Source organism: Antechinus flavipes, chromosome 1 (genome assembly GCF_016432865.1).
Source record: "Antechinus flavipes isolate AdamAnt ecotype Samford, QLD, Australia chromosome 1, AdamAnt_v2, whole genome shotgun sequence".
NCBI classification, from domain to species: Eukaryota; Metazoa; Chordata; class Mammalia; order Dasyuromorphia; family Dasyuridae; genus Antechinus; species Antechinus flavipes.
The window spans coordinates 114,130,757-114,150,188 of record NC_067398.1 but is presented as its reverse complement, the minus strand read 5'-3'; the positions used below and the strand labels follow the sequence as shown (position 1 = coordinate 114,150,188).

At 34.5% G+C, this 19,432-nt stretch overlaps 1 protein-coding gene across 1 annotated transcript in view; it reads right to left on the bottom strand.

Annotated features, from left to right (window-relative positions):
* The window catches only part of HS3ST4 (heparan sulfate-glucosamine 3-sulfotransferase 4), a 445,963-nt gene that overhangs the window by 9,324 nt on the left and 417,207 nt on the right, over positions 1-19,432 (bottom strand). The window lies entirely within an intron of this gene.

The window sequence follows — 19,432 nt, the reverse complement described above, 5'->3', positions numbered from 1 at the left end:
AAATCACAGAGAGCCAAAAAAACTGATCCATCTTAGAATCCTAGAATTTTAAAACTGGAGGGGTCTTTAAAACTGAGAATATCAAAGTCATCTGACATAAAATCACTTGGCTACCAAACGCAAATGATGGCATCTTTATTTTGGTCATTAGCCTTACCTTCTCCCCTTGGAAACTTTAGAACCTGCCCCTAGAATCACTCTGGCTATGATTTTTGGTGAACTTTTAATTTCTTTTGCCCAGAACCAGACCTCTATTTCATTAAATGAGCACCATACCATACGTGTAATGACCGCGTTAGCACCCAGGATACCTTAGAATCAGCTGGAGTCAGGATAAGCAAAAGTCCTTAGTCTTTATCCTTGGTCTTTAGAGGTAGGTTTGAATTGGATGGAAGCAGAAGCTCAGAAATCTTCCTTTTCTCTGGTCTACCATCAAAGTGATCCTGGCTTGTCTTACTCCATCCCCTAGTCCCTCCTACAATTCTCTGTATACACCAATTATCAAGCCAGCACAGGATAGTGGGAAGGGCCATTCCCCAAGCACATGCCCATAGAGTATTGTCCAATCAGGAATTAGCCTTAAGTGTTCAAACTGACCTCAGTGCATCGACTCAAGAGTTTCAGCCCTCTACATATACATCCTTGCTGGTGGCAATCTTTTCCCCTTTCCAACTTTCTCCATTAGAGGAATGTACTTTTCCTCTGTTAGAATGTCATTTTCCTCTATTAGAATGTAAGCTCCTTGAGAGTTGGAATTCTCTTGCTTACATGTGTACACAGCACAGTGCAAAACTCACATTAATTATATAATAAATGCTTGCTCTAACTATTCATCCATCTGCCTATTTATCTACTATCTCTCATTTATTGAATTTCAGAGCTGTAAGGTACCACAAAATATAGAAAATAAGATGTTAGAGCTGGCAGGGAAATTAAAAGAAAAAATGTCAGAGTGTAAAGGAACTTTGGGACATAAAATGTCCAAATATAAAATGTTGAGGTGGAAGGAATTTTAGAACATGAGATTGTAGAGTTGTAAGAGAAACATGATGTTAAACTATAGAATATTATTGCTGGAAAGTCTTTTAAAGAACACATAGTCCAAAACCCCTACTTTACAGCAAAGGTAAAATAACTTGCTCACAGTTACATAGCAAACTTGTGGCAGAGCTGGAACTAAAACCTAGATTATCTTGACTTGCAAAGACTACTGCTTGATCTAGTGTTTACTTTTTTTCCCCTTTTAATGACACTCTCTATGGTAAGAGTTTCAAGAAATCAAAGAGGTTTTAGCATCATTTATCCCCCCTAATCAGAGCATGGCAAGTCTATCAGGTGTTAAAGCTGGGCTCAGTAACATATTATACAGTCAATTTGCCATAGGCATATGTAGACAAAAGTTAATTGACAATAAACCTGTACAATACCTGTCTGTACAGCAGGCCATCTGCTACCATTTGCTCAATTAAGTCTATTCACTTCTGAGCCCTGCACCAAAGTGGTACATTTAGGATTACACAAGACCTTTTTGTTATGATGACATGCTTTTAAATGTCTCAACTAATAAAACTTAATACGAAAAAAGATCCCCTAGCTTCTCCTACCATAATTAAATTTATTTACTATCTGGTGAGAGAGGAAAGAACGACTTTTCTTTTATCTCTAATTCGCATGCTCTGTCAATAATTAATTGCTACTGGGTATGAAGCTTCCTAAGTAAGCACTTTTATTAGGCAAAAGAAATTTGCCTAGCAGATAAATTAACATGTAGCTAGACTTTCTTTGAGAGGGTATAATAATTCTGTAACATGAAACTTTCTGATCAAAGCAATCACACCGACCAAAATTAGGATACCATGAATTGAAGAGATGGCTTCCCTCCAAATGATTCAGACTAAATTGCATTTTCATTAAATTGTTTTTGTCTTCACTCATTTTTATTTTTGTTTAAAAAAATTTCACACAATGAAAATAACAAAAGACATAGAATGATATCTGCAAAATATAATGTAAAGAGTGTAAAATATGGATTTTTAAGATCTTAGCTCAAATCATATCTTTATCACCGACTCTGTGTGTTTTTAGGCAAGTAACCTCTCTGGTTCCCAGATTTCATATTGGTAAAATTAGGGAATTGGACTTAGTTGATCTTTATAATTCTTTCATATCTAAAATAACAAAATTACTATAATCCTATAATCCAGAGCAATTGAAAGAATCCTGGACTTAGAAGACTTGGATTCAAATCAAAATTCTTAAACTTAATAGTCATGGGATCATAGGCAGCTCATTTCATTTCATTAAGTCTCAGTTTCCGCATTTGTGATATGAAAAAGACTCTTTGCACTCACGTCATATGATTATTGTGAGGAAAGTCTTTTGTAAACTTGAAAGAGATAGATGACTCTGTTATTAATTTTTGTCAATAAGCCTAAGGCTAACATTAGCTCCTACTAAGGCAAGGACATTAGACTAAATAAATCCTTAGATCTTTTCTCTCTATTCTAAAAGTCTGTGATTCTAGTTCAGAGTCAAGGTTAAAAATGAATTAAATATCATTAAGGTCAGGCTCCATTTGGAGTACTGACACTCTGGTTTGTTTCTTAGCTCAAGTGTTTTTAGAAAATTGGACTAGTTTAAGTTCCAGCATGTTCACTAAGAGGTTAGGCAAAAAAAAAAAAAAAAAAGTTCAACTGAGTAAACAAAATTCTCTTCAGTCTGGGGATTCAGAGAAAAAGCAGTAGCAATCATTCCAGATCTTTGGATTTAGGTCAGTTTGGTAAAAAAGGAAAATGAGTCAGACTAATCAGATGAAGAAATGAATTCTAGCTTCATCTCTGCCATTTTCTGTTGTGTGAACTTAGGCAAATAACTTAGCTTTGCTGAATCTCACTTTCTCCATTTGTAAAAGGGGGAAAATAATACCTTCTTTGCTTATGTCAGAGGACCATTCATATAAAAACATTTGTGAAATAGCTATTAAACTACAGAATTCTACACCCACATATAGACATATTTTATTATTTATGTTAACTGTTTAGTAGAGGGAAGAGACACCAGTAATGATAATTATATTATACAATGTTGCACTATAAATCTGTTAGAGAATTACAGATTTCTATTTCCATTTAAAAGGAAAAGTGACTAGTATTTTGATATTTTTAAAATCAAGACTGACTTTAAAATCTATATAGGAGCTGTCCTTAGTACCTTTCAGTAGTAGCTAAGCTAAATAATTACATATTAACTCTGAGACTATTATAGGATGAAACAACCAACCAATGAATTAATAGATTGTAATTTTGGTGTTGTCACAGATTGCATAACTCAGCAAGTCACTTCTTCATTTTAAATAAAAATTACCAAACATTTATTTTTTTACTTCAACTTTAACTCCTTCTCTGGGGTGGAGAAGAGGCAGGAAATCTATACAACAAAGCAACATAATGGAGTCAAACAAATTCCCATTTGACCATTTTGAATATCTCATTTTGTATATTAGTTTATCATCTCTCTGTCAGGAGGGAAGGACCATTTTTCATCACTAATCTTCTGTAATTATGATTGTATTAATGAGATCTCTTAAGTCTTTCAAAATATTTCCTTTTTACAATGTTAATATTATACTATACAATAGTTTTCTAGCTCTGTTCACTTCATCCTACATCAGTTCACACAAGTTTTCTAAGTTTTCTCTGAAACAGATTCTCTTTGTATGTCATAATTGCTCAATCCATCCCTCAAAAGATAGGTAACGTATTATTTTCCAGTTATTTGCTATCATGAAAAGAGCTCCTTTAAATATTTCTTGTGCGTGTGGGAACTTTTGCCTTTTGTTGATTTCTCTGATGCATAGATTTAGTAGTGGTATTTCTGAGTCAAAAGATATGCACACTTTAATCATTTGGGGGCATATTTCCAAATTTCTTCCTAGAACGTCTGGGCAAATTTACAGTTCTATCAATGTACATCAATATGCCTGTTCTCTTGAAACTCTTCCAATATTTGTCATTTTCTTTTCTTTGTTATCTTTGCATATCTGATGGGTGTGAGGTGACATCTCAGTTGTCTAATTAGAATTTCTCTAATTATTATTGATTTGGAGAGCTTGTTTATATGGCTAAAGACATCATGGATTTCAGCCCTTGAAAACTGCCTTTTCACATTCTTTGGTCATTTATCAAATAATGAATAACTATCAATCTTATAAATTTGAATTAGGTCTTTATATATCTTGAAAATGAGGCCCTTACCAGAGAAATCTGTTGCAAAAATTTTCCCTAGCTAACTTCCTTCTACAGTTAAATATATTAGATTTGTTTGTACAAGAACTTTTAAATTTTATGTAATTAGAATTATTTATTTATTTTCTACAATCCATGTTTAGTTATTAACTTTTATTCTATTCATAGATATGAAAGGTGATTTCATCTTTTCTCCCCTAATAAACTTTGTTTCTCCCCTAATAAACTTTGAAAGACAGGGGATAGTTTATCTCCAAGATCTGGGATGAAGGGAGAAATTTATGGTCAAAGAACTAGAGAACATTATGATACGCAAAGTGGATAATTATGATTATATTAAATTAAAAATGTTTTGTACAACAAACCCAATGTAGCCAAGATAAGAAGGGAAGCAGAAAATTGGAGAAAAAATTACACCTAATGTTTCTGATAAAGGCCTCATTTCTAAAATATATACAGAATTGACTCAAATTTATAAGAATACAAGCCATTCCCCAATTAATAAATGCTCAAAAGATATGAACAGAAATTTTTCAGATGAAGAAATTCAAGCCATATCGAGTCATATGGAAAAAAAAATGATCTAATTCACTTGATTAAAGAAATTTAAATTAAGACAGCTCTGAGGTACCACTTCACATGTCTCACATTAACTATGATTATAGAAAAGATATTTATAAATGCTCAATGGGATGTGGGAAAACTGGGACACTAATACATTTTTGGTGGAATTGTGAACTGATCTAACCATTCTGGAAAGCAATTTGAAACTACGTCCAAAGGGCTATTCAAAATGGTGCATACCCTTTGATCCAGTAGAGTTTTTCCTAGGTTTATATCTCAAAGAAATCATTAAAAAGGGAAAAAAAAACCCACATGTGCAAAAATGTTTGTAACACTCCTTTTTGCAGCAGCAAGGAACTGGAAACTGAGTGGATCCATCAGTTGGGATATGGCTGAATAAGTTATGCTATATGAATGTAATGGAATATTATTTTTCTGTAAGAAATGATGAACAGGTTGATTTAAAAAAATTGGAAAGACTTACATGAAATAATGTTAAGTGAGGTGAGTAGAACCAAGAGAAAATTGTACATAGCAACAGGATTGTGTCATGATCAAATAGTTCTTTTCTTTTTTTTTTTTTATTATAGCTTTTTATTTACAAGATATATGCATGGGTAATTTTTCAGCATTGAAAGTTGCAAAACCTTTTGTTCTACTTTTTCCCCTCCTTCCCCCCATCCCCTCTCCCAGATGGCAGGTAGACCAATACATGTTAAATATGTTAAAGTATATGTTAAATACAATATATTTATACATGTCCATACAGTTATTTTGCTGCACAAGAACAATCGTACTTTGAAATAGTGTATAATTGACCTGTGAAGGAAATAAAAAATGTAGGCAGACAAAAATAGAGGGATTAGGAATTCTATGTAGTGGCTCATACTCATTTCCCAGAATTCTTTCATTGGGTATAGCTGGTTCAATTCATTACTGTTCTATTGGAGCTGATTTGGTTCATCTCATGGTTGAAGAGGGCCACTTCCATCAGAATTGATCATCATATAGTATTGTTGAATATTGAATATCTTGAAAATGAGACCCTTACCAGAGAAATACATATAAGTATATAATGATCTCCTGGTCCTGCCCATTTCACTCAACATCAATTCAGGTAAGTCTCTCCAGGTTTTTCTGAAATCATCCTGCTGGTCTTTCTTACATAATAATAATATTCCATAACGTTCATATACCACAATTTATTTAGCCATTCTCCAATTGAGGGGCATCCACTCAGTTTCTAGTTTCTGGCCACTACAAAGAGGGCTGCCACGAACATTCTTGCACATACAGGTCCCTTTCCCTTCTTTAAGATCTCTTTGGGATATAAGCCCAGCAGTAGCACTGCTGGGTCAAAGGGTACGCACAGTTTGATAACTTTTTGAGCATAGTTCCAAATTGCTCTCCAGAATGGCTGGATGTGTTCACAGTTCCACCAACAACATATCAGTGTCCCTGTTTTCCCACATCCCCTCCAGTATTCCACATTATCTTTCCCTGTCATTCTAGCCAATCTGACAGGTGTGTAGTGGTATCTCAGAGTTGTCTTTATTTGCATTTCTCTGATTAATAATGACTTGGAGCATCTTTTCATATGGTTAGAAATAATTTCAATTTCTTCGTCTGAGAATGGACATGGCTCTTTTCAAGAGGTGATTCAAGGCAATTCCAACACTTATAATAGAAAGAATCATCTGCATCCAGAGAGGACTATGGATATTGAATGTGGATCACAGTTTATTATTTTCATTTTTGTTGTTGTTGTTATTTGTTCTCTTGTTTTTTTTTTCTTTCTCATTTTTTTTTAATCTTTTGATCTGATTTTTCTTGTATAGCCTGATAAATGTGGAAATATGTTTAGAAGAATTGCATAAGTTTAAACTATACTGGATTACCAAGTATACCAAACTATACTGGATTCCAGAGAATTAGTGGGGAGGGAGGGAGAAAATTTTGGAACACAAGGTTTTTCAAAGGTGAATGTTGAAAGCTATCTTTGCATGTATTTGAAAAAATAAAAAAGCTACTGTTATTTAAAAAATAAAACCATCTTTTGCCAGATTGTGTCTAATTTTCCCTGTTAATTTAGCCAAATAATGAGTTCTAACATCAGTAATCCCGGTGTTTGGATTTACCAAACACTAGGCTTCTAGGTTCATTTGCTTCACTATGTTGTGCTCTTAATTTGTTTCTCTGATGGATCTCTTTATTTTTTTAACCAATACCAAACTGCTTTGACAATATTGCTTTGTAGTTTGAGCTTTGGTACCAGACTTTCTTCCCATATTTAATAATTATTTACCTTGAAGTTCTTGACCTTTTGTTCCTCCAATTAATTTTATGGTTATTTTTTAATTCTATAAAATATTCTTTGATTGGCATGGCACTGAAAAAGAAAAAATAATCTTACTGTACTTTTATTATATTGGGTTGGCCTACTTATGTGCAGATAATATTTTTCCAATTACTTATGTTTGTATTTCCCTAACTAGCATTTTATGTTATTAATATTGTTCTTGTTTATATCTTAATTTATCTCCAAATACTAATAATTTTATAGTTATTTTAAATCAAATTTCTTTCTAGGTTTTCCTAGGTTTTTGATAATATAAATACCAATTTATATGGACTTAATATAAAATAAATTTGATATTAATCCATATAAGTTGCAAAATTTAAATCCTGAATCTTTACCAGTTATTTTTAATTTCAAAAAAATTGACTTTCTAGGGTTTTCTAAATGTGTCATCCTATCATCTGCAAAAAAAGCAGTAATTTTGTCTCATATTTGCCTGTCCTTATTCCTTCAATTTCTTCTTTTTCCTCTTACTGACACAGTTAATATTTCTAACACTGTAGCCAATATATATAGTGTATATTCTTGCTTTATTTGGGATCTTACTGTAAAAGACTCTAATTTAGCACCATGACTTGTGATATTGGCTCTTATTTTTAGATACATACCATTTACTATGTTAAAAAAAAGATGCATCTATTCTTGTATTGTTGGTGGGGTTTAGTTTGGGTTTTTTTGGTTTGTTTGTTTTTGTTTTTAGTTAGCTGGTTTGTTGATTTTTACAATCACATCTTTCCAGGTTTCACTTTCTTCATCAGTAAGATGATGTGTTAAGTTGGTTTACTTTTCAATCTTCCAACTATAATATTTCAGTTTTGATATAATAATATTTCATGCCCTTTAGGAAGGTATAGTGGAAAGATTGTTGGTCCTGGAGTCAGTAAAGATCTGGATTTAAATCCTAACACTGATTTACTCACCCATAGGTTAACCACTCTGAGTCTCTGTTCTTTAATCTGTAAAATGAAGATAATAATATCTGTAATAGTTACCTCACAAGGTTCTTGAGAGAAGTGAATAGCATAATGTAGCTAAAGCACTCTGAAAATCTTAAACCTTTTAAATCTGTAAAATATGAGCTAATATTATTATCATTTCTTTTGGTTCTGACCTTCTGTCTTCTAAGATTTCTTCCAGATCTAGTATTCTATGCTCTAAATTCTATGGTACCTTCTGGCTCTGATATTTTATGGTACTATTGCTGTATTTATTGGATATCTACTATACATTTAGTTTGCAGAGGGGATGATAATAGAAATCTAGTTTCTGGCTAAAGAAATCTTAGGAAAATATGACATCCCCAAAGGGTTAGGCTCTTTTGGAAACACCTGGTATATCACCAAATAAAATTTAACCTATATTTTTTTGGAACAGATGCATATTTTACCCAATCATTACAGGTGATTAATTAAGATGTAATCACCAAACCAAAAAAAAAAAAAAAAAAAAAAAGGAAAATGCTTTCCCGGCCTCTGAAACTCACCCAGAATCAACAGTTGTCTATTTGTCAGTGACGAACCATTGCTCTCTACTCTAAGTCAACAGAATCTTGGACCAGATCTCATCAGAAATCAACTCCTAATGTGATCTGTTAGACAGATAATTTCCCCATCTCACTGTTATAACTTACAGACAAAGAATGATGAAGTCTTCACAGAGTATTCTGCTCTTTTATTAATTCAAAACAGATGTCAGTCCTATAGGAAATACTTCTAGGAATATGCAAGAAAATACAGGATAAGAAACCGAATTCAGGAATTCCCCAGTCTTTGATCTTGTCTCAATATTCCACTTAATGAAATCTACTCAGTGTTACAAGTATAGTTTCCTTCACTACAAAATAGCCAGATTTTCTTAGATCACCAGTGTGAGTGTGTCTATGCTCTTTTCAATTACTTTCCCTGAAGCAGTGAGAGGGAATAGATAGTTCTGCTCTATAATAGTGTTTTTGGAGTTGAAAGCTCACTTCACTCATACCTTCATAGGTCCATAAATTTAGAGTTGAAAGACACATCTTATAGATTAAGAGATTGAGAGTCAGAGAGTTTAAGAATCTTGATTAACCCACTAATTTTAATAAGCTCTTGAACTCAAGACTGCCCCACATAAAGTATGGTTCTTGTGACTGAATAAAATATTCCAAGAAATGGCCTAGTCATTATAGACTTGGATGATACTAGCTTGATCTTGACATAATTCTTCAGTTAATTCAGTCTAAGGTTATCAAACCCTAGTTGTTTTTCTAATAAACTCATATTGACCCATCGTTCACCTTTTCTTTACTCCATACTTATACACTAGGCCTTTTTTAGAATGCTTTTTCTAAGATCTAAGAATTCAGTTTATGATGGGCATACCTTACACATCAGAGGATCATAGATTTAGAGTTCGACAAGACTGCAGAAGACAATCAATCCTTAGACATACATACACACACATACACACATACACACACACACTTACATGCATACTATAGTTACACTGAGACTGACTCTTTCTTTTTACTTACTTTTTAAAGACCTTTTCAAAACCAGATATGTGCTAGGCAGCCCTCTTGATTAAACAACTCAATTCTTTGTAATTTTGTTTTTGAACAACCAATCAAATGAATTGATTTCTATTAGATTATCAATGGTCTTTTAATCACTAAATCCTATCTCAGTCCTCTTCTTTTTTGACATTTCTGCAAACTTTGACACTACTGACCAGACCCTCCTCTTAAATGCTCTTTTCTTTTTCCAACCTTGTTCCCTTCCTAGCTTTCTTGTCTTTTAGCATGTCCCTTCTGTGTGTGTTATCTATGCTGGTATACTTCCTATTTCTCCCACATGATCCATCTCTTATCTCTCTGTATTTGCAATGGCTGTTCCTTCTTCACTTACTACCCACCCCAAAGGCTCTCTTTCCCAATTTCTGACTTAAAATTACTATTACCTTTAAGATTCACCTCAAGTACCGATTCCTGTACACTGCCTTACCTGGACCTCCTAGCTACTTATGCCTTCTATTCTAAGACCATTTTTCTTTGGCGTTATATCTATCTTATACATACGATTTAAGTATTTGATATCTACCACATTAAAATGTAAGACCATTCAGAGCAAAGGCTGTTTTTTTTTCCTCTTTGTATCCTCAGCATTTATCATAATGCTTGGTACATAGTAAGAACTTTTAATAAAATAAGTGTCAAATAATTCTCTAATATTTCACCATCAATTCTCTCTTGCCTTTATGAATACTCATTCTCCCTTTCCTTTGCTGGGTTATCATCTGCATCTTACTCTCCATTTATGAGTGTGTCCCAGGGTTCTGTTTTCTCTCTCCCTATTTCTCTTGGTGATCTTATCAACTTCACTGGGTCCAATTGTTATTTCTATGCAGATAACCCCTTCATCCCTATCCAACCTTCATCCCTATCCAAAGTTCCATTTCTGTCACCCCAATCATCCCCAAGGGATTAACATCTTCCCTTGGATGTTCTAAAAGCATCTTAAACTCAGCATGTACAAAACAGAATTCATTACTTTACCCTGAAAAGATACCTTTTTCTTCCATTGGCAACCTTATTTCTATCTACAGCATGATCACCCTTCCAGATACCAAGGCTCACAATGTAGAGTCATCTTCAATTTTTTTTTTTACTCTCATTTGCATCCCATATCCAATCAATTATCAAGTCCTGTTTATTTAAGCCCCCTGAGAAGAGGAAGTAATGATTGATGAAGGGAATTCCTTAAAAATAAACCATTCAATTTTGGACTTTGAAGTTCTTTCACATTATTTTTAATGCTATAATTACTCACAAAATTCCTTTACTGCAGAAGTAGACTATAAGTTTCTGGAGGGTAGAAACTGTGTTGGAGCCAGATATACTCCAAATAACAACCAAGCAACAATCTCTTAATCAGCCTGCAGACACCTGATAAGAAGTAAACAGCCCTGTATGCACTTGGTGACAGTCATACTTTATAAGACTCTTATCGGTAAAATAAGATATTGAAGCCATGCATGTGTGAAAGCGTGAGGTAGAAGAATAATAGAATTTAAGACAAACCTGCTAAGGTGTATTATCATAACCCAACATCCCCTTCTGTCTTTGATGTAGGCATTTCATTTGATTTGTAAGAATCAGCAACAGGGACACTTCTGATACACATGACCTGACACTTATTAGTCATCTCAGTCTAATTAAACCAACTTCCTACAGCAAACACTATGGTTTTTCTACAGGAAGGAAATGCAACTAAAGGAATTTTCTGTAGAGGGCTGGAATTGTGCACTGAGATTGGAACTGTTGGGACTGTGAGCGCTTGAGGCTAACTTCTGATTGGACAATACTCTATGGGCAAATACTTGGAAAATGGTCCTTTCCACTATCCGTACTGGCTCAATGATTGTTGTATAGAGGATTGTAAGAGGGACTAGGAGGTGGAGTAAAGCTAGCCAGACACACACTCTTGGGGTAAAGGAGGGAAGGTGGTCAAGGAGATTCTGCTACCATCCTGTTCAATCCTGAGTCTGGGGACCAAGAATAAAGATTGAGGACTTTTGCTTATCCTGACTCCAACTGATTCTGGGGTATCCTGGGTGCGAGCGTGGTTGTTACAATTTTCCTCATGCAGTGTCGTGGCATCCCATTCTTTTATGTCTCTTATGAGTTTGCACATTTTCCTGGGAATTTGTTATTTCAGGATTGTCTCAGGGAGGTGTATATTTTCCCATAAGATCAGGGACCCCTACAAATGCTGGCTGATACTATGTTTGTGCATTGGGAATGAGACTACAGAACTGGATGGAGTGGGATGGAATTCTGAAATGTATTGATACTGGTGAAATGACCAAAATGAGGCAATTTTTCCTATTGTCTGGGAGTAGCTCTCTAAGGCACTACCTGTTGTTTTTTAAGTAATGATGCCTGAAGGAAAAAGACAGTACCCTCATAGATGTCTTTTGTTTCTTGTTAGGACCAACAGTGCTAACTATGGGATTATGGTCATTCAGTCAATAACATTGTCTGAAAAATGCATTTCTAATCATCTGTTTAGAACTATAATCATCTAACATCCATGTCTCTGGTACTCTCTGTATTTTTACCTATCATTAAATCAACTGCCTGGGGCAATAATAACTCCTAACAGGTAAGACAGAAACATTCTATATTTGCTGGATGCCACAAATGGGGGTCTTATGAGATAGATAATGGCTGAGAGATATCAAGGAGTAGTTAATTTGCATTGCGGGGTTATCCTTGTGGTTTGGCTCTGTATAGCAAGCCAACTGTGTTTGAGTTCTGAGTAATATTTATCTAGGAAACAGTATACTTTAGTACAACCATATGGTGTGAGAACAATGTGTCTGGGTTTGGAATAGCTTTTAAACAGTATTTTGGGTGCTCATCACAAGCATGACACTAACACCAGCACCTTGGCCAGAAGCAACCAACCATTGCATGCGATTATACAGTTGATATCATAATCCTGCACGTTTATTAGGCACTATCCAACTAGATTTGTTTAATTTCATCATTTTGTATGTATAACTGTGCTAATTAGAATTTGCTACTAGCAACCTCTCTCTCTCCCTCTCTGTATATACATATATAAAACATTTATACATTGCTAATTTTATTCCCTTCTGAATAGAATCTTGTGGTCTAAATAGACAAAGTTAGGTGACCTAGGTTCTAGTCACAGCTCTGCCATTTACTAGGTGGATCATCTCATGAAATTCACTTGTCCTCTCAGGGATTCAGATGTATATTCTCTTTAATACGAAGGAGCTGTACTATCTGGCCTCTAAGGTCTCTTACAGCTCAAACATTCTATAATCTATCACTTGCCACTGAGAGTCCAGAAGCCCCAGGAATTCTAGCAAGATCTAGCTATGCGGTACAATTTGTGATATTCCTCTCTAGGGCCCCCTCAAGCGCAGCAAATGGACAATATCATGAATATCAAGGGGGAGAGTGATCATGAATATTAGACATGAAGTGGCTATTCTCAATTGAAGGGTCAATGGCACATATTGCCCTTGGTCTGTCTGAATTAAAGGGACATGGGGCATCTTTAACTTTCCCAGATGCATTATCCAGTTGAACAAATGGTGCATAAATTAGCAATTTTCTTCCTCAAAGACTCCTGATGAAATGGATTCCAAGGAGAGGGTGGGAAGAATAGTTAAAACAAAACAAAACAAAAAAAGAGTACAGGGAGTGCCCAGCCTTAGCACACCTACCATTTCCCCCTAGGAGAAACCTATCAAATAACCAGGATCAATAAGGTATTCATAAAAAGCTGAGGCTAATTTAATTGTAATTTTAAGAATCTTTTAAACATTTCAGAAGGTCAAAGAGGGAAAAGACAGAGAAGATTCATGTTTTAAATGTGGATCTGGGGAGAGAGAAGGTAAAATGTATTGAACTTCATTCCACTAAACATCTATAATCGTTAAGAAATTTCCCTATAGATCCTGACAAAGCTGCCATTCTGTAACTATACCTTACTATTCCAACTTCTACCCTTTGAATCTACATATGCTGCTAGAAAGTAATCAATATGGGATAGTTAGATAGTGGATTGAATGCCTGGAGTCAAGCAGAAATCCAATATCAGACATTTACTAGCAGGGTGACCAAAATAACCTGGACAAAAAAATGGCAAATCACTCTAGTGTATCTGCCAAGAGAACCCCAGATGGAGTCAAGAACAATCAGATAAGACTGAAAAACAACTGAACGGCAAAAAAATTAATATAAAAAAGATCTGACAATTCCATTAGATCACAGGTTTAATATATGTACAATGGCTTACATTTCTATAGCTTTTTCATTCAAGGAATAGTACCCAACCAGAGCCCTCTTCAGGCAATAACACTGATAATATTAATAACTTCTACTATGCCTTTTTATTGTATTCGACTACGATATGTTAAAACATTTTTTTATTAGCTTGAAGCAGTGGGTATGATGTTTTTTTCTTCTACTGTTTTGATTACTCAGAGTCAAAAATCCTGTATTCCAATGATGATACTACTATAACTAAGCAGCTACATGATATTAAGCAAGTCATTTGGGCTTTAACTTCCTTATCTGTAAAAAATGAGGGTTAGTCATATGGCCTTCAAATTGTCTTCCATCTGTAACAGTCTATGATCCATGTTCTAAGGACCTTTATTGCTCTAACAACCCATGTTTTATATTGTAAAGGCTGTTGCTCTACCTCTAAATTCTATATTCTAAGGTCTTTTTCAGTGCTAACATTCTACATTTTAAGGTTCCTTTTGGCTCTGCTATTTCATAGTCTGTTCATTCTCCCCAAAGGGAAAAAAAAAAATCCTGTCATTTTGTGACTGATTGCCAAGTTGTATTAATTCCAGAAGAAAGGGACTTGGAGCTGGAATCATATCATAAAGAATTTTCTGCAACTTGGCCTTTGGTCAAAGCCCATAGATAAAAGGGGAGAATATGGCTGAAACAAAATACTTGGGAGAGAGAGTTGTTACAAACACAATATTCTTTATATAGTCAGCAAATAATAAATATTTCTGTTAAGAAATAAAAACAAAAACTAGGCCTTTTAGTGCAGGGTGAAATCCAAGTCCATTGCTTTGGGCAGTAATCTGTGACATTATGTGACATCCTTCTCTTCGAGGAGCTTACATTCTAATTGATGATTCAACATGTAAATAACTAGACTTCCCTTTCTTCCTCCTCCCTCTTCCTCTCTCTTCACTCCCTCTCTCCTTATCTTTTCCACCCTTTCTCTCTCTCTCCCTCTGTTCCTTTTTGTTTCTGTCTCTTCCTCTGTGTCTCTGTCTCTCCTTTCTCTTATTCCTTTCTCCTCTCTTTGCCCCTTACCCTCTCCATTTCCTTCTCCTTCTGCCTCTTCCTCTCCTTTTTCATCTCTCCATTTCTCTCCCCCTTCCCTCCCTTTATTCTGTGGTTGATCTTTACATGTCAGAAGCCCAACCTGCTCTGCTGGGGAAACCCCTTTTGTATTTCCTCTCCTATTCTCACCTAGTTTTTTTGTAAACTTTAATCCTTTAAGATTCCTTAGGACTAAGTGACCTCATTTTAGTTCTCTCCTTTTCTCCCTTAGGGACTACAAGAATTTTCAAAATCATTTATTAATTCTAAAAACAAGGTAAAAGAAAGTAAATTTTTAGAATACAGAATTTTCAAGGTAAAAAGCCTAGAAATTTTATTCTAATATTTAGTAAGAATTGTGGCATAGTGTTTTGGAGGCCAGAGTATCCAAAATCAAACACCATTTCTGTTATTTATTATCTGTGTCGCCTTGAGCAAGTCAATTAACTTCTGTGGGGATGTTTTCTCCTCTATAAAATTAGCGGGGAGAAGGAGGAGATGGAGAAGAGGCAGCAGCTAAACTTGATGATGTCTAAAGTTTCTTTCAATCCTAAAGCTGCATTTGTAGTTTAGGCATGGAGGCCAAAAAAAAAAAAAAAAAAAGCCTAGAATAGTGTCACTAGAGACACAATTCTGAGTGCAAAGACAGAACATTCAGAAACACATTGTATTCAAGGCAGAAAGGTGTTAGAAAGAGTTCTGGAAATGGTTAAATCCAGAATGGGGATAAATTTTGCATTGCCTATACCATAGAGTTATTGAGGGTGGTGCGAGGAGATACAGATTTCTAAAACTTACAGTTCTACCAAAATGTGAGTTATCACTACAACTTACAAAATGAAGATCAAACCACTCAGCTTGGCCAGCATTAAATTTGCAACAAATCTAGTATTGGCCTACATTTTATTTCTAAAATGGGAGGTTTGCAATAAATGGTCAGTGAGGTCTCTTCCAGCTCTATTTCTATGATCCCATTTCTTCCAATCTTATATCATGCATATATGCAGTGTAAATCTCTTCCAGACAAAAGTTTTCTTCTCATAGTTCCCTTCACATAATCCCTGTGACTTGTTGGCATTCATAAATTCAAATTCTGAAAGTAACCAGAGAAACCTTGAATCCAGCTCCTCCATTTTACAGATGACAACACTGAGACACAGAAGAAATGCCTTGACAAGGTTACCTCACTAGCAAGTAAACCAAGCTGTGACTTTGACTGTAAAAGCTAGCATTCTTGCTACTTTTCCCATCCTTCTTTCCCAAGAAAAGTCCTTCTCCTCTCGTTTATCTTTATTTTATTCATACTATTTTAGTACCAGTTTCAGCCCACAGAAATGTCTATAGAACATCTGATATTCTACACTATTGAAGAGGCATCATATGGAAAGAGCAACAGACTTAGAGTTAAGAAGACCTGCAATGAAATCCTGTCTCAGATACTTAGTAGCTGCGTGACAATGGGCAAATCAATTAATTTCTTCAGTTTCCATTTCCTCATTTGTGAAATGAAGTCTATGCTCTCATCTACCTCATAGGATTGTTGTAAAAATCAAATCAAATAATACAAGTGAAGCATTTTGCAAACCACACAGCACTGTGTAAATCAATTGGCAGCATCTTGGATGGTGATGTAGTTAATATGAATGATATCATTTATACATACAATGAAGATGGATATTAACAACATTAGAAAGACTGAAATTTCAAGGATATTTTGAAGGATCAAGCTATATTAATCAAAACAGCATTTTTTTAATCTAAAAGGTAAAGAAAATAAACATAGTAAAATTAAAATTTTAGTTCAAAGTAAAAATTATAATATTTACTGCTAATGATTTGTGTTTGAAGTATATGCACACTCTTCAAAGAAATTATAGTAAATTATAGCAAAACAATCCCCCCCAATTTTGAATCAATTAATGCCCTTAATCTTTCTAGTGTTAATGATGAATGCAACTGGTTATCTATACCAGAGATATTAAACATGGCAATGCAGCCTGCAACATTCCTACATGTCCCTATAAACCAGACTAAAATGCAATTAGAAAAATTTTAGCAAAATACATAAAAAAATAAACAAAATAAACAATAAAATATAATTTTATTGTGTGGTTTTCTAGGTCAATATCATTTGCAGGGAGCCTTACATAGTTATCCCTTCCACTTCTCAAGGGCTAGGGGCCTCACAATCTATGAAATTTGCATAAATTGTTGGCCCTTCCTTTGATTCAAAGAAGTTTGAATTATTATGGTATTAAAAGATAAAATATATTGATATTATATGATTCTCTCTATATATCTATATCTATATCTATATCTATACATATATAATATACATTTGAAGTTCTAAACTGTTTCTTTGTCATCTGCTGGCCTTTGAATATCATCTCCAGCTTCTTCAAAACTTCCAAAAAACTTCTATTAAATTTCGTATGCTGGACTGTGATATATAGAAAATGCAGTGGGGAAAGGATAAATGTATGTAGCGTAGTGTCTCTCTATTCAATTTGAATTTGGCTCTGCTAATTCATACTACAAACCCTGTTTACTAGTCATCATTTTTAGCTACTCCATCAGATGTCATTCATATACTAGATAATACCTGTTCACTCAACCTCACAGTAGTTGCTTCCATCATCAACTGCTGGATAAGTCAACTTTTGTTTGACCTTGTGCCCATCCTATCAGCCTCACAGTCTTTGATTTTCACTTACAAAACACTCAATACTGCCCAAGTTCATTCTGAACTTCACTCTCTGTTTTCTTATTCATACAAACATAAAATGCTTTCCAAGACAGAACTTCAAAGACAACAGTACTTCTAAAGGGCAGGTGCAACAATTAAGTGACAATTAAGGACACCTACCCCAAAGGGTTTACACAAAAGTATTGAGTGTTTCATATCTAAAGAATACTGACAGTTCAGGGTCCCTGTTGGGAGAACACTCTCCATGTCTTCCCACTTCTCCCCCAGCTGAAATCCTGCTTGTCACAGCTTCCCTGATGCTGCCAACAGTTTTCTCACCTTGATCTCTGCATTGTTCAAATCCCTCATTTTTCTTGTCCTACTTTGCCTGCCTGGGCTTTTTCCTCCTTCTGCAATCATAGACATTTTATTTCTTTTTTTCTGAGTAAATTTATTTATTTTTCATATACATCACTTTATGAATCATATTGGGAGAGAAAAATCAGAATAAAAGGGAAAAAACATGGGAGAGATTAAAAAACAACAACAACAACAACAACAGGAAAAACAATTGAACATAGTATGTGTTGATTTACCTTCAATCTCCATAGTTCTTTTTCTGGCAGCAGAAGGCATTTTCTGTCCAAAGTCTATTGAAATTGCTTTGGATCATTGAACCACTGAGAGGAACCAAGTCTTTCATAGTTGATCATTGCACATTCTTGTTATTATTGTGTACAATGAATTCCTGGTTCTGTTTATTTCACTCAACATCAGTTCATGTAAATCTTTCCAGGCTTTTCTAAAATCAATTTGTTTATCATTTTTATGGAACAATTTTATTTTATTACCATCATATTTCACAATTTGTTTAACCATTCCCCAATTGATGGGCATTACTCATTTTCCAACTCTTTGTTACCACAAAAAAAGAGGATGCATGGACATTTTCTTAGTAAAAGGATAGTCATTTTATCATCTACCTTAGACTAAAAATTCCTTGTGACAATGGGCTCACAGTTTATATGGATTTCAAAGGCAACAATCAACTCTATTTGCTTAACAATAGGAGATATTGAGAATGAGAGAATGAGAAAATGGATACTACTTTGACTGGGTGAGCTATATTATAATGAAGGTCTTTAAGTACATGATTTGGATCACCCAAATCTTAATCAAAGGGACTTATCAATTTTCATATCACCTATCTGACAAAAGGGAGGATCCACGTTTTCCCATACTTGTCTGAACAAACATAATGAGCAGGAATGCATCCATTAGTCTAAAGTTAGAATTTCTTTTACATATGATTAGATCTTGGCTTGGCTAAATCTTTAAAAGCGATTTTCCACACTGGCTAGTGTCTGAATGAGGAAGTAGAAAAAGGAAAAAAGGGCTTTTCTTTCTTTAAAGGAAAGCACTTTGAGAGTTGTAATATGCCATCTTGATTGAACCATTATTATTATACTTGAATGATCTAATAGGAAAAGCACTAGTTTGGAATCATAGAACTTCTGGTCCAATATCTGCTTCTTGTTGGGCAGGCCACTTAATGCCTCTGTCTCTTTACATACATACATACATACATACATATATATATATATATATATATATACCAGCTCAATGGTCTCTACAGATCCTTCTAGATCGAAAATGTATGATTCTTTTTATGTCGTCAATCATACAAGATTTTTAAAAAATTATGTACCAAGTAT